Genomic DNA, 13075 nt, shown 5'->3' on the forward strand with positions numbered 1-13075 from the left:
TGTGAGTCGAAATTTCGGGATTAAAAACAGTTCAGACCGCACCGAAATATGCAAAATTTCGTATATTTTTTTAACCGTGGCCACAATATGGGCTGTAATGCTAACAAAAAGAATATGGGCTCCAAAAAACCTTAAGAATTAGCAAATGGGCTGTAAATTATTAGAAATAATGGCAGATGGGCTGTATGCTGTTTTCCACAGATTTGAGGTTTTCCTAAAAAAAGGTTGACGCACAAGCACTGACTATTGGGTGTTCATCCAATGGCCGTCGTGCTTCTTCAATCTCTGCTCTTCCTGCTCCAGCCGCTCAAACAAGCGCCGACGGGACTGCCTGCTCCCTCCTCCCCGCGGCCGGCTGTGCTGCCGCGCAGGCCTCATCGCCCCACCGTACTCCCATCGCTGGCCTAGCCATCCCTCTACTCACCCACACCTGATGTTATTCTCCGGCGACGGCAGACAAACCAGTAAACCCTTGTACAGTCGTACTCCCCTCTGTGTGGGAAACAACTGCCGAGTCTTCCCTGCCTCCGTGTCGTCCCCTTCCTAGGCCTCACCGTCGTCCACCGTCGTGGTGCTCTCGGCGCGACGTGGTCAATATGGTCAACGACCAACTTCCATCGGAAGAGTACTCTGCGTGAAGACGCTGACAGCTGGGTCCACGGCCGCAGCAAGGAAGTGCCTCCTTATTACGCGCAAAATAATTATTCCTCCACCTGACAGCGGGGACCCACCGGACGGGCCACCGTATTTCGCGAAAAAACATTCCCCCCTGACTGCTGGGACCCACTAGCTACACCTTCACACGCAAGGAAGTGCGTCCGGACAAAAAAACAAAACGATTCGCCCCCCTGACTGCTGGGACCCACCAGCTACATCTTCGCACGCAAGGAAGTGTCTGACAGTCGGGACCCACCTGGTCGAAGCATACGTAGCGTTGTCATTCTGGTCACGAACGTGTACGTACATATATACTGGTGGATGTAGAGGCGCACACGTGTCATAGTAGAGGCGCCCATGTAGCATGTACACATACGTACAGCGGCCAGGGTGCAAGAAAGAAAATACAACCACGTATGTGTACATACGGGCGGGGTGTCGGACGCCTACTCGCGCATACATACGGCGAGGGCTCGTGTACATGGCTGGGTCGGAACGGAGAAACAGCGTCGTCGTCGTGTTCATGGGGAGGCAACGGAATGCGTCGTGTTCATGGGGAGGCAACAGAATGCGTCGTGTTCATCGGGGGGCAACGGAACGCGTGGGAGCCAACCGGCTGGGTCGGAACGGAATGCGTCGTCGTGTTCATCGGAGGGCTTGGACGGAACAGCGATGGAAACGAGGCCTGGCGTACCGCAGAATGGAGGAAACGGCCTTGTGTTCGACGACCACGTTGAAACGGGATCCTGTTCATCGGGAGGGGTCTGGCGTACCGCAAAACGGAGGAAATGGACCTCCTACGGTCGAAACGGGGTCCTGTTGATCGGGAGGGTTGTGGCGTACCACAAAACGGAGGAAACAGACTTGTGTTGGAGCGCTATGGTCGAAACGGGAGTCCTGTTCATCGGGAGGGGTGTGGGTGTACCGCAAAACGGGACTCCACGGGATACTGTTCATCTCCACGTCGACCCCCTCCAGCCTCCACGGGCTACTGTTCATCCACCGTCGACCTCCTCCAGCTCCACCTGCGACTGTTATCACGGGCTCCTGTTCATCCAGCCGCCACCACGCGCTACTCCACCGGCTACTTTTCAACCAGCCCTTCTCCACGGGTCCTGTTCAACCACCCCTCCACGGGCTACTGTTCGTCTAGCCCTCCACCGTCTACTGTTCATTCTGCCCTCCACGGGGTGGTCCTGTTCATCCTGCCCTCCACGGGGTCCTGTTCATTCCAGCCCCAACCGGCTCGATCGATCGGGGTCCTGTTCATCCAGAGGCAACACCACGGGGTCCTGTTCATCCACCCCCACCGGGAACTGTTCATGCAAACACCCCCCCCCCAGCAACGCTCACTGTTCATCCAGAGGCAACATCGATCGGCTTCAGTTAGCAGCAGTAGCGAAGGAATCGCTCGATCGGGTTCAGTTAACAGCCATCGATCGATCGCTCGGGTTCATTAACGCGTAGCCTGCAGTGCAATCGCTCGGGTTCAGTTAGAGCCCAACATCTCACTCGGGTTCGGTTAGAGCCAACGCCTCGCACACGCGCGCGTACGTGTACGAGAGAAACGCGCATCGCTCGGCCCCCGAACTCCCACCGTAACCGGGAACTCCCCGAAATTTTCCTCGCCCTCGCTTCTACCACGGTTTTTTCCGTCATGGACGGCCCAAAGAATGTCATGCAGCTGCGTCTCCGGCCCGCCCAGGACGAAAAGCCCATTTTCTGTCATGATTTTTTGTCATAGAAGTAGGAGCGCACCACATCTATGATGATACCGGGTTTTGTCACAATTATCGTCATAGAAGTGTCATATGTATGACAGAAAAAAAATTCGTTCGGCCCAAAATGTCACGGATGTGTCTTTTTTGTAGTGAAGATAGGATCAAAACTCACATATATTCATGAAACATAATAGGTTCAGATCTGAAATCATGGCACTTGGGCCTAGTGACAAGCATTAAGCATACCAAAGTATAGCAACATCATCTCAGAACAATGGATACTAGGGATCAGACCCTAACAAACTAACTCGATTACATGATAATCTCATCCAACCCATCACCGTCAGCAAGCCTACGCTGATTACTCACGCACGGCGGTGAGCATCATGAAATTGGTGATGGAGGATGGTTGATGATGAGACGGCGACGGTTCCCCTCTCCGGAGCCCCGAACGGACTCCAGATCATCCCTCCGAGAGAGATTAGGGCTTGCGGCGGCTCCGTATCGTAAAACGCAATGAATCCTTCTCTCTGTGTTTTCTCCCCGAACGTGAATATATGGAGTTGGAGTTGAGGTCGGTGGAGCACCAGGGGGTCCACGAGGCAGGGGGTGCGCCCAGGGGGGTAGGCGCGCCCCCACCCTCGTGGACAGGGTGTGGGCCCCCTGGGCTTGATTCTTTCGCCAGTATTTTTATTAATTCCAAAAATATTCTCCGTGAAGTTTCAGGTCATTCCGAGAACTTTTATTTCTGCACAAAAATAACACCATGGCAATTCTGCTGAAAACAGCGTCAGTCCGGGTTAGTTCCATTCAAATCATGCAAGTTAGAGTCCAAAACAAGGGCAAACGTGTTTGGAAAAGTAGATACGATGGAGACGTGTCAGTGACGGATACATTTGAAGGAAATATGCCCTAGAGGCAATAATAAAGTATTATATATTTCCTTACATCATGATAAATGTTTATTATTCATGCTAGAATTGTATTAACCGGAAACATAATACATGTGTGAATACATAGACAAACAAGAGTGTCACTAGTATGCCTCTACTTGACTAGCTCGTTAATCAAAGATGGTTATGTTTCCTAGCCATAGACATGAGTTGTCATTTGATTAACGGGATCACCTCATTAGGAGAATGACGTGATTGACTTGACCCATTCCGTTAGCTTAGCACTCGATCGTTTAGTATGTTGCTATTGCTTTCTTCATGACTTATACATGTTCCTATGACTATGAGATTATGCAACTCCCGTTTACCGGAGGAACACTTTGTGTGCTACCAAACGTCACAACGTAAATGGGTGATTATAAAGGTGCTCTACAGGTGTCTCCAAAGGTACTTGTTGGGTTGGCGTATTTCGAGATTAGGATTTGTCACTCCGATTGTCGGAGAGGTATCTCTGGGCCCACTCGGTAATGCACATCACTATAAGCCTTGCAAGCATTGTGACTAATGAGTTAGTTGCGGGATGATGTATTACGGAACGAGTAAAGAGACTTGCCGGTAACGAGATTGAACTAGGTATCGAGATACCGACGATCGAATCTCGGGCAAGTAACATACCGATGACAAAGGGAACAACCTATGTTGTTATGCGGTCTGACCGATAAAGATCTTCGTAGAATATGTGGGAGCCAATATGGGCATCCAGGTCCCGCTATTGGTTATTTACCGGAGAGGTGTCTCGGTCATGTCTACATAGTTCTCGAACCCATAGGGTCCGCACGCTTAACGTTACGATGACAGTTTTATTATGAGTTTATGTATGTTGATGTACCGAAGGAGTTCGGAGTCCCAGATGAGACCGGGGACATGACGAGGAGTCTCGAAATGGTCGAGACGTAAAGATTGATATTGGACGACTATATTCGGACTTCGGAAAGGTTCCGAGTGATTCGGGTATTTTTCGGAGTACCGGAGAGTTACAGGAATTCGTATTGGGCCTTAATGGGCCATATGGGAAAGGAGAGAAAGACCCCAAAGGGTGGCCGCACCCCTCCCCATGGGCTAGTCCGAATTGGACTAGGGAGGGGGGGCGCCCCCTTCCTTCTTTCTCCTTCCCCCTTCCCTTCTCCTACTCCCACAAGGAAAGGAGGAGTCCTACTCCCGGTGGGAGTAGGACTCCCCCCTTTGGCGCGCCTCTCCCCTTGGCCGGCTGCCTCCCCCTTGCTCCTTTATATACGGGGGCAGGGGGGCACCCCATAGACACAACAATTGATCCTTGAGATCTCTTAGCTGTGTGCGGTGCCCCCGTCCACCATATTACACCTCGATAATACCGTTGCGGAGCTTAGGCGAAGCCCTGCGTCGGTGGACATCATCATCGTCACCACGCCGTCGTGCTGACAAAACTCTCCCTCAACACTCGGCTGGATCGGAGTTCGAGGGATGTCATCGAGCTGAATGTGTGCTGAACTCGGAGGTGCCGTGCGTTCGGTACTTGATCGGTCGGATCGTGAAGACGTACGACTACATCAACCGCGTTGTTATAACGCTTCCGCTGTCGGTCTACGAGGGTACGTGGACAACACTCTCCCCTCTCGTTGCTATGCATCACCATGATCTTGCGTGTGCGCAGGAATTTTTTTGAAATTACTACGTTCCCCAACAGTGGCATCTGAGCCTGGTTTTATGCGTTGATGCTATGCACGAGTAGAACACAAGTGAGTTGTGGGCGATATAAGTCATACTGCTTACCAGCATGTCATACTTTGGTTCAGCGGTATTGTGAGATGAAGCGGCCCGGACCGACATTACGCGTACGCTTACGCGAGACTGGTTTCACCGTTGGAGCACTCGTTGCTTAAAGGTGACTGGCGGGTGTCTGTCTCTCTCACTTTAGTTGAACCGAGTGTGGCTACGCCCGGTCCTTGCGAAGGTTAAAACAGCACCAACTTGACAAACTATCGTTGTGGTTTTGATGCGTAGGTAAGAACGGTTTTTGCTAAGCCCGTAGCAGCCACGTAAAACATGCAACAACAAAGTAGAGGACGTCTAACTTGTTTTTGCAGGGCATGTTGTGATGTGATATGGTCAAGACATGATGCTATATTTTATTGTATGAGATGATCATGTTTTGTAACCGAGTTATCGGCAACTGGCAGGAGCCATATGGTTGTCGCTTTATTGTATGAGATGCAATCGCCATGTAATAGTTTTACTTTATCACTAAGCGGTAGCGATAGTCGTAAAAGCAATTAGTTGGCGAGACGACAACGATACTACGATGGAGATCAAGGTGTCACGCCGGTGACGATGGTGATCATGACGGTGCTTCAGAGATGGAGATCACGAGCACGGTGCTTCGGAGATGGAGATCACAAGCACAAGATGATGATGGCCATATCATATCACTTATATTGATTGCATGTGATGTTAATCCTTTATGCATCTTATCTTGCTTTGATTGACGGTAGCATTATAAGATGATCTCTCACTAAAATTTCAAGATAAAAGTGTTCTCCCTGAGTATGCACCGTTGCGAAAGTTCTTCGTGCTGAGACACCACGTGATGATCGGGTGTGATAGGCTCTACGTTCAAATACAACGGTGCAAAACAGTTGCACACGCGGAATACTCAGGTTAAACTTGACGAGCCTAGCATATGCAGATATGGCCTCGGAACACAGAGACCGAAAGGTCGAGCGTGAATCATATAGTAGATATGATCAACATAGTGATGTTCACCATTGAAACTACTCCATCTCACGTGATGATCGGACATGGTTTAGTTGATTTGGATCACGTAATCACTTAGATGATTAGAGGGATGTCTATCTAAGTGGGAGTTCTTAAGTAATATGATTAATTGAACTTAAATTTATCATGAACTTAGTCCTGATAGTATTTTGCAAATTATGTTGTAGATCAATAGCTCGCGTTGTTGCTTCCCTGTGTTTATTTTGATATGTTCCTAGAGAAAAATTATGTTGAAAGATGTTAGTAGCAAAGATGCGGATTGGATCCGTGATCTGAGGATTATCCTCATTACTGCACAGAAGAATTATGTCCTTGATGCACCGCTAGGTGACAGACCTATTGCAGGAGCAGATGCAGACGTTATGAACGTTTGGCTAGCTCAATATGATGACTACTTGATAGTTTAGTGCACCATGCTTAACGGCTTAGAATCGGGACTTCAAAGACGTTTTGAACGTCATGGACCATATGAGATGTTCCAGGAGTTGAAGTTAATATTTCAAGCAAATACCCGAGTTGAGAGATATGAAGTCTCCAACAAGTTCTATAGCTAAAAGATGGAGGAGAATCGCTCAAGCTAGTGAGCATGTGCTCAGATTGTCTGGGTACTACAATCGCTTGAATCAAGTGGGAGTTAATCTTCCAGATAAAATAGTGATTGACAGAATTCTCTAGTCACCATCACCAAGTTAGTAGAACTTCGTGATGAACTATAGTATGCAAGGGATGACGAAAGTAATTCCCGAGCTCTTCGCGATGCTGAAATCGACGAAGGTAGAAATCAAGAAAGAGCATCAAGTGTTGATGGTTGACAAGACCACTAGTTTCAAGAAAAGGGCAAAGGGATAGAAGGGGAACTTCAAAAAGAACGGCAAGCAAGTTGCTACTCAAGTGAAGAAGCCCAAGTCTGTACCTAAGCCTGAGACTAAGTGCTTCTACTGCAAAGGGACTGGTCACTGGAAGCGGAACTGCCCCAAGTATTTGGTGGATAAGAAGGATGGCAAAGTGAACAAAGGTATATTGGATATACATGTTATTGATGTGTACTTACTAGTGTTTATAGCAACCCCTCGGTATTTGATACTGGTTCAGTTGCTAAGAGTAGTAACTCGAAACGGGAGTTGCAGAATAAACAGAGACTAGTAAAAGGCGAGGTGACGATGTGTGTTGGAAGTAGTTCCAAGATTGATATGATCATCATCGCACACTCCCTGTACTTTCGGGATTAGTGTTGAAACTAAATAAGTGTTATTTGGTGTTTGCGTTGAGCATGAATATGATTTGATCATGTTTATTGCAATACGGTTATTCATTTAAGTTAGAGAACAATTGTTGTTCTGTTTACATGAATAAAAACCTTCTATGGTCATAGACACTAACGAAAATGGTTTGTTGGATCTCGATCGTAGTGATACACATAAATCATAATATTGAAGCCAAAAGATGCAAAGTTAATAATGATAGTGCAACTTATTTGTGGCACTGCCGTTTAGGTCATATTGGTGTAAAGCGCATGAAGAAACTGAATACTGATGGGATTTTGGAATCACTTGATTATGAATCACTTGATGCTTGCGATCCGTGCCTCATGGGCAAGATGACTAAAAACGCCATTCTCCGGAACTATGGAGAGAGCAACAGATTTGTTGGAAATCATACATATAGATGTATGTGGCCCGATGAATATTGAGGCTCGTAGGAGGTATCATTATTTTGTGACCTTCACATATGATTTGAGCAGATATGGGTATATCTACTTAATGAAACAGAAGTCTGAAACATTTGAAAAGTTCATATAATTTCAGAGTGAAGTAGAAAATCATCGTAACAAGAAAATAAAGTTTCTACGATCTGATCGTGGAGACAAATATTTGAGTTACGAGTTTGGCCTTCAGTTAAAACAATGTGAAATAGTTTCACTACTCACGCCACCTGGAACACCATGGTGTAATGGTGTGTCCGAACGTCGTAATCGTACTTTATTAGATATGGTGCGATATATGATGTATCTTACCGATCTACCACTATCGTTTTGGGGTTATGCATTAGAGACAGCTGCATTCACGTTAAATAGGGCACCATCAAAATCCGTTGAGACGACGCCTTATGAACTGAGGTTTAGCAAGAAACCAAAGTTGTCGTTTCTTAAAATTTTGGGGTTGCGATGCTTATGTGAAAAAGTTTCATCCTGATAAGCTCAAACCCAAATCGGAGAAATGTGTCTTCATAGGATACCCAAAGGAGACAGTTGGGTACACCTTCTATCACAGATCCGAAGGCAAGACATTCGTTGCTAAGAATGGATCCTTTCTAGAGAAGGAGTTTCTCTCGAAAGAAGTGAGTGGGAGGAAAGTAGAACTTGATGAGGTAACTGTACCTGCTCCCTTATTGGAAAGTAGTTCATCACAGAAATCTGTTCCTGTGACTCCTACACCAATTAGTGAGGAAGTTAATGATGATGATCATGTAACTTCAGATCAAGTTACTACCAAACCTCGTAGGTAAACCAGAGTGAGATCCACACCAGAGTGGTACGGTAATCCTGTTCTGGAGGTCATGTTATTTGACCATGACGAACCTACGAACTATGAGGAAGCGATGATGAGCCCAGATTCCGGGAAATGGCTTGAGGCCATGAAATCTGAGATGAGATCCATGTATGAAGAACAAAGTATGGACTTTGGTTGACTTGCCCGATGATCGGCGAGCCATTGAGATTAAATGGATCTTCAAGAGGAAGACAGACGCTGATAGTAGTGTTACTATCTACAAAGCTAGAATTGTCGCAAAAGGTTTTCGACAAGTTCAAGGTGTTGACTACGATGAGAGAGTTTCTCACTCGTATCTATGCTTAAAGTCTGTCTGAATCATGTTAGCAATTGCCGCATTTTATGAAATCTGGCAAATGGATAAACAAAACTACATTCCTTAATGGATTTATTAAAGAAGAGTTGTATATGATGCAACCAGAAGGTTTTGTCAATCCTAAAGGTGCTAACAAAATATGCAAGCTCCAGCGATCCATCTATGGACTGGTGCAAGCATCTCGGAGTTGGAATATACACTTTGATAAGTTGATCAAAGGATATAGTTTTATACAGACTTGCGGTGAAGCCTGTATTTACAAGAAAGTGAGTGGGAGCACTACAGCATTTCTGATAAGTATATGTGAATGACATATTGTTGATCGGAAATAATGTAGAATTATTCTGCAAAGCATAAAGGAGTGTTTGAAAGGAGTTTTTCAAAGAAAGACCTCGGTGAAGCTGCTTACATATTGAGCATCAAGATCTATAGAGATAGATCAAGACGCTTGATAAGTTTTTTCAATGAGTACATACCTTAACAAGATTTTGAAGTAGTTCAAAATAGAACAGTCAAAGAAAGAGTTCTTGCCTGTGTTACAAGGTGTGAAATTGAGTAAGACTCAAAGCCCGACCACGGCAGAAGATAGAAAGAGAATGAAAGTCATTCCCTATGCCTTGGCCATAGGTTCTATAAAGTATGCCATGCTGTGTACCAGATCTATTGTATACCCTACACTGATTTTGGCAAGGGAGTACAATAGTGATCTAGGAGTAGATCACTGGACAGCGGTCAAAATTATCCTTAGTGGAATAAGGATATGTTTCTCGATTATGGAAGTGACAAAAGGTTCGTCGTAAAGGGTTACGTCGATGCAAGTTTTGACACTAAATCTAGATGACTCTAAGTCTCGGTCTAGATACATATTGAAAGTGGGAGCAATTAGCTAGAGTAGCTCCGTGCAGAGCATTGTAGACATAGAAATTTGCAAAATACTTACGGATCTGAATGTGACAGACCCGTTGACTAAAATTATCTCACAATCAAAACATGATCACACCTTAGTACTCTTTGGGTGTTAATCACATAGCGATGTGAACTAGATTATTGACTCTAGTAAACCCTTTGAGTGTTGGTCACATAGAGATGTGAACTATGGGTGTTAATCACATGGTGATGTGAATTATTGATGTTAAATCACATGGCGATGTGAACTAGATTATTGACTCTAGTGCAAGTGGGAGACTGAAGGAAATATGCCCTAGAGGCAATAATAAAGTATTATATATTTCCTTATATCATGATAAATGTTTATTATTCATGCTAGAATTGTATTAACCGGAAACATAATACATGTGTGAATACATAGACAAACAGAGTGTCACTAGTATGCCTCTACTTGACTAGCTCGTTAATCAAAGATGGTTATGTTTCCTAGCCATAGACATGAGTTGTCATTTGATTAACGGGATCACCTCATTAGGAGAATGACGTGATTGACTTGACCCATTCCGTTAGCTTAGCACTCGATCGTTTAGTATGTTGCTATTGCTTTCTTCATGACTTATACATGTTCCTATGACTATGAGATTATGCAACTCCCGTTTACCGGAGGAACACTTTGTGTGCTACCAAACGTCACAACGTAAATGGGTGATTATAAAGGTGCTCTACAGGTGTCTCCAAAGGTACTTGTTGGGTTGGCGTATTTCGAGATTAGGATTTGTCACTCCGATTGTCGGAGAGGTATCTCTGGGCCCACTCGGTAATGCACATCACTATAAGCCTTGCAAGCATTGTGACTAATGAGTTAGTTGCGGGATGATGTATTACGGAACGAGTAAAGAGACTTGCCGGTAACGAGATTGAACTAGGTATCGAGATACCGACGATCGAATCTCGGGCAAGTAACATACCGATGACAAAGGGAACAACGTATGTTGTTATGCGGTCTGACCGATAAAGATCTTCGTAGAATATGTGGGAGCCAATATGGGCATCCAGGTCCCGCTATTGGTTATTGACCGGAGAGGTGTCTCGGTCATGTCTACATAGTTCTCGAACCCGTAGGGTCCGCACGCTTAACGTTACGATGACAGTTTTATTATGAGTTTATGTATGTTGATGTACCGAAGGAGTTCGGAGTCCCGGATGAGATCGGGGACATGACGAGGAGTCTCGAAATGGTTGAGATGTAAAGATCGATATATTGGACGACTATATTCGGACTTCGGAAAGGTTCCGAGTGATTCGGGTATTTTTTGGAGTACCGGAGAGTTATGGGAATTCGTATTGGGCCTTAATGGGCCATACGGGAAAGGAGAGAAAGACCCCAAAGGGTGGCCGCACCCCTCCCCATGGGCTAGTCCGAATTGTACTAGGGAGGGGGGGCGCCCCCTTCCTTCTTTCTCCTTCCCCCTTCCCTTCTCCTACTCCCACAAGGAAAGGAGGAGTCCTACTCCCGGTGGGAGTAGGACTCCCCCCTTTGGCGCGCCTCTCCCCTTGGCCGGCTGCCTCCCCCTTGCTCCTTTATATACGGGGGCAGGGGGGCACCCCATAGACACAACAATTGATCCTTGAGATCTCTTAGCCGTGTGCGGTGCCCCCCTCCACCATATTACACCTCGATAATACCGTTGCGGAGCTTAGGCGAAGCCCTGCGTCGATGGAACATCATCATCGTCACTACGCCGTCGTGCTGACAAAACTCTCCCTCAACACTCGGCTGGATCGGAGTTCGAGGGATGTCATCGAGCTGAACGTGTGCTGAACTCGGAGGTGCCGTGCGTTCGGTACTTGATCGGTCGGATCGTGAAGACGTACGACTACATCAACCGCGTTGTTATAACGCTTAAGCTGTCGGTCTACGAGGGTACGTGGACAACACTCTCCCCTCTCGTTGCTATGCATCACCATGATCTTGCGTGTGCGTAGGAAATTTTTTGAAATTACTACGTTCCCCAACAACATTATCCGAATCTTCGGAGACAGGACAATCCGGCATTGCACCCGCATCAACTCTAGCCCTTGAGGCAGGGTCCGGGGCCGGATTAATGGACGTGTGTCCGGTGTGACCTCCGGATATAGTCCGGCGAATGCTCTTTGTGAAATATGACGCAATAAGGAACGGTATGATTACCATGGGACATATTTCAAAACCATACCTCTTCGATGAAGGCTGGGCAGTGTCGCCATCCGCCTTTCTCTTCGAAGTCTCGCCTCGCACAGGCTCCGGGGATGCCTCTGGTGCAGAATGGCGAGACGAGCGCCGCCCCTTTAAAAGCACAAGATAGTGTGGTGGGTGAAGCGCAGTGACAAAACTCTGTTGAAAGGGATGCCTTCTGGGCACTTACATGAGAAGAAGGGAGGAGGCCGGGGTAATCGGCGATGATAGCTACTTCCGTACCATCGCAGCTCGCCTGATAAAAGACCCCCTCCTTGAGCTCTACAAATATATCTGGATCCTCTTCAAATCTGGGATCCAGGTCTCGGATATGATCCTCTGGCTGCGGAGCAGGGCTATAAATCCCTGCGATGGCTTTCCTCCATTCCTGTTAAATGCAGTCGGGTTAAAGTTCGAATAAGTACGACTCAGGAAGAAAATCGAGTAAAGTTACAGAGCTAAGGCTCACCCAGCTGGGAGGATTGTACATGGAAAAGCCTTCTTGGCATTTAAGATGGGTGAACTCTTCTTTCTCCCCTTTATAAAGATCGGCTAACATGGCGGCCAGGGCGGCGGAACTGTCCAGACCCTTGCGCCCGTAACGAGATGTGTCATCCTTCCTGTTGTAGTTCCACATGGGGAGCCCCCTGGATTGGAATGGCTGGATGCCTCGCATTATGGAAATCGCCATAACCTCAATTATGGACAGTCCGGATTGGGCAAGTATCTTTATCTTGTCCATCAACTTCTTACCTTCCCCATTATCTTCCTCCTCGAGGCTCCGAGGGAGCCAGTTGTGACGTTTTTTTAGCGGGACGTTGGAAAATACGGGTAGGCCTCGTCGGACGGGGTCTGAAAGAACGTCATCCTCAATATAAAACCACTCTGAGGGCCACTCTTCGGATGCTTTCCTCGGAGTGCCGGATAGGTATCCTATCCCGGCTATGCGCCACACTTCGGCGCCGCCCACCTCGAATATAGATCCCTTTTGGGAGCGAGGGACGAGGCAGAAAAGTTTCCTCCAT

The sequence above is a fragment of the Triticum aestivum genome, chromosome 3D (assembly GCF_018294505.1).
Source record: "Triticum aestivum cultivar Chinese Spring chromosome 3D, IWGSC CS RefSeq v2.1, whole genome shotgun sequence".
Lineage (NCBI taxonomy): Eukaryota > Viridiplantae > Streptophyta > Magnoliopsida > Poales > Poaceae > Triticum > Triticum aestivum.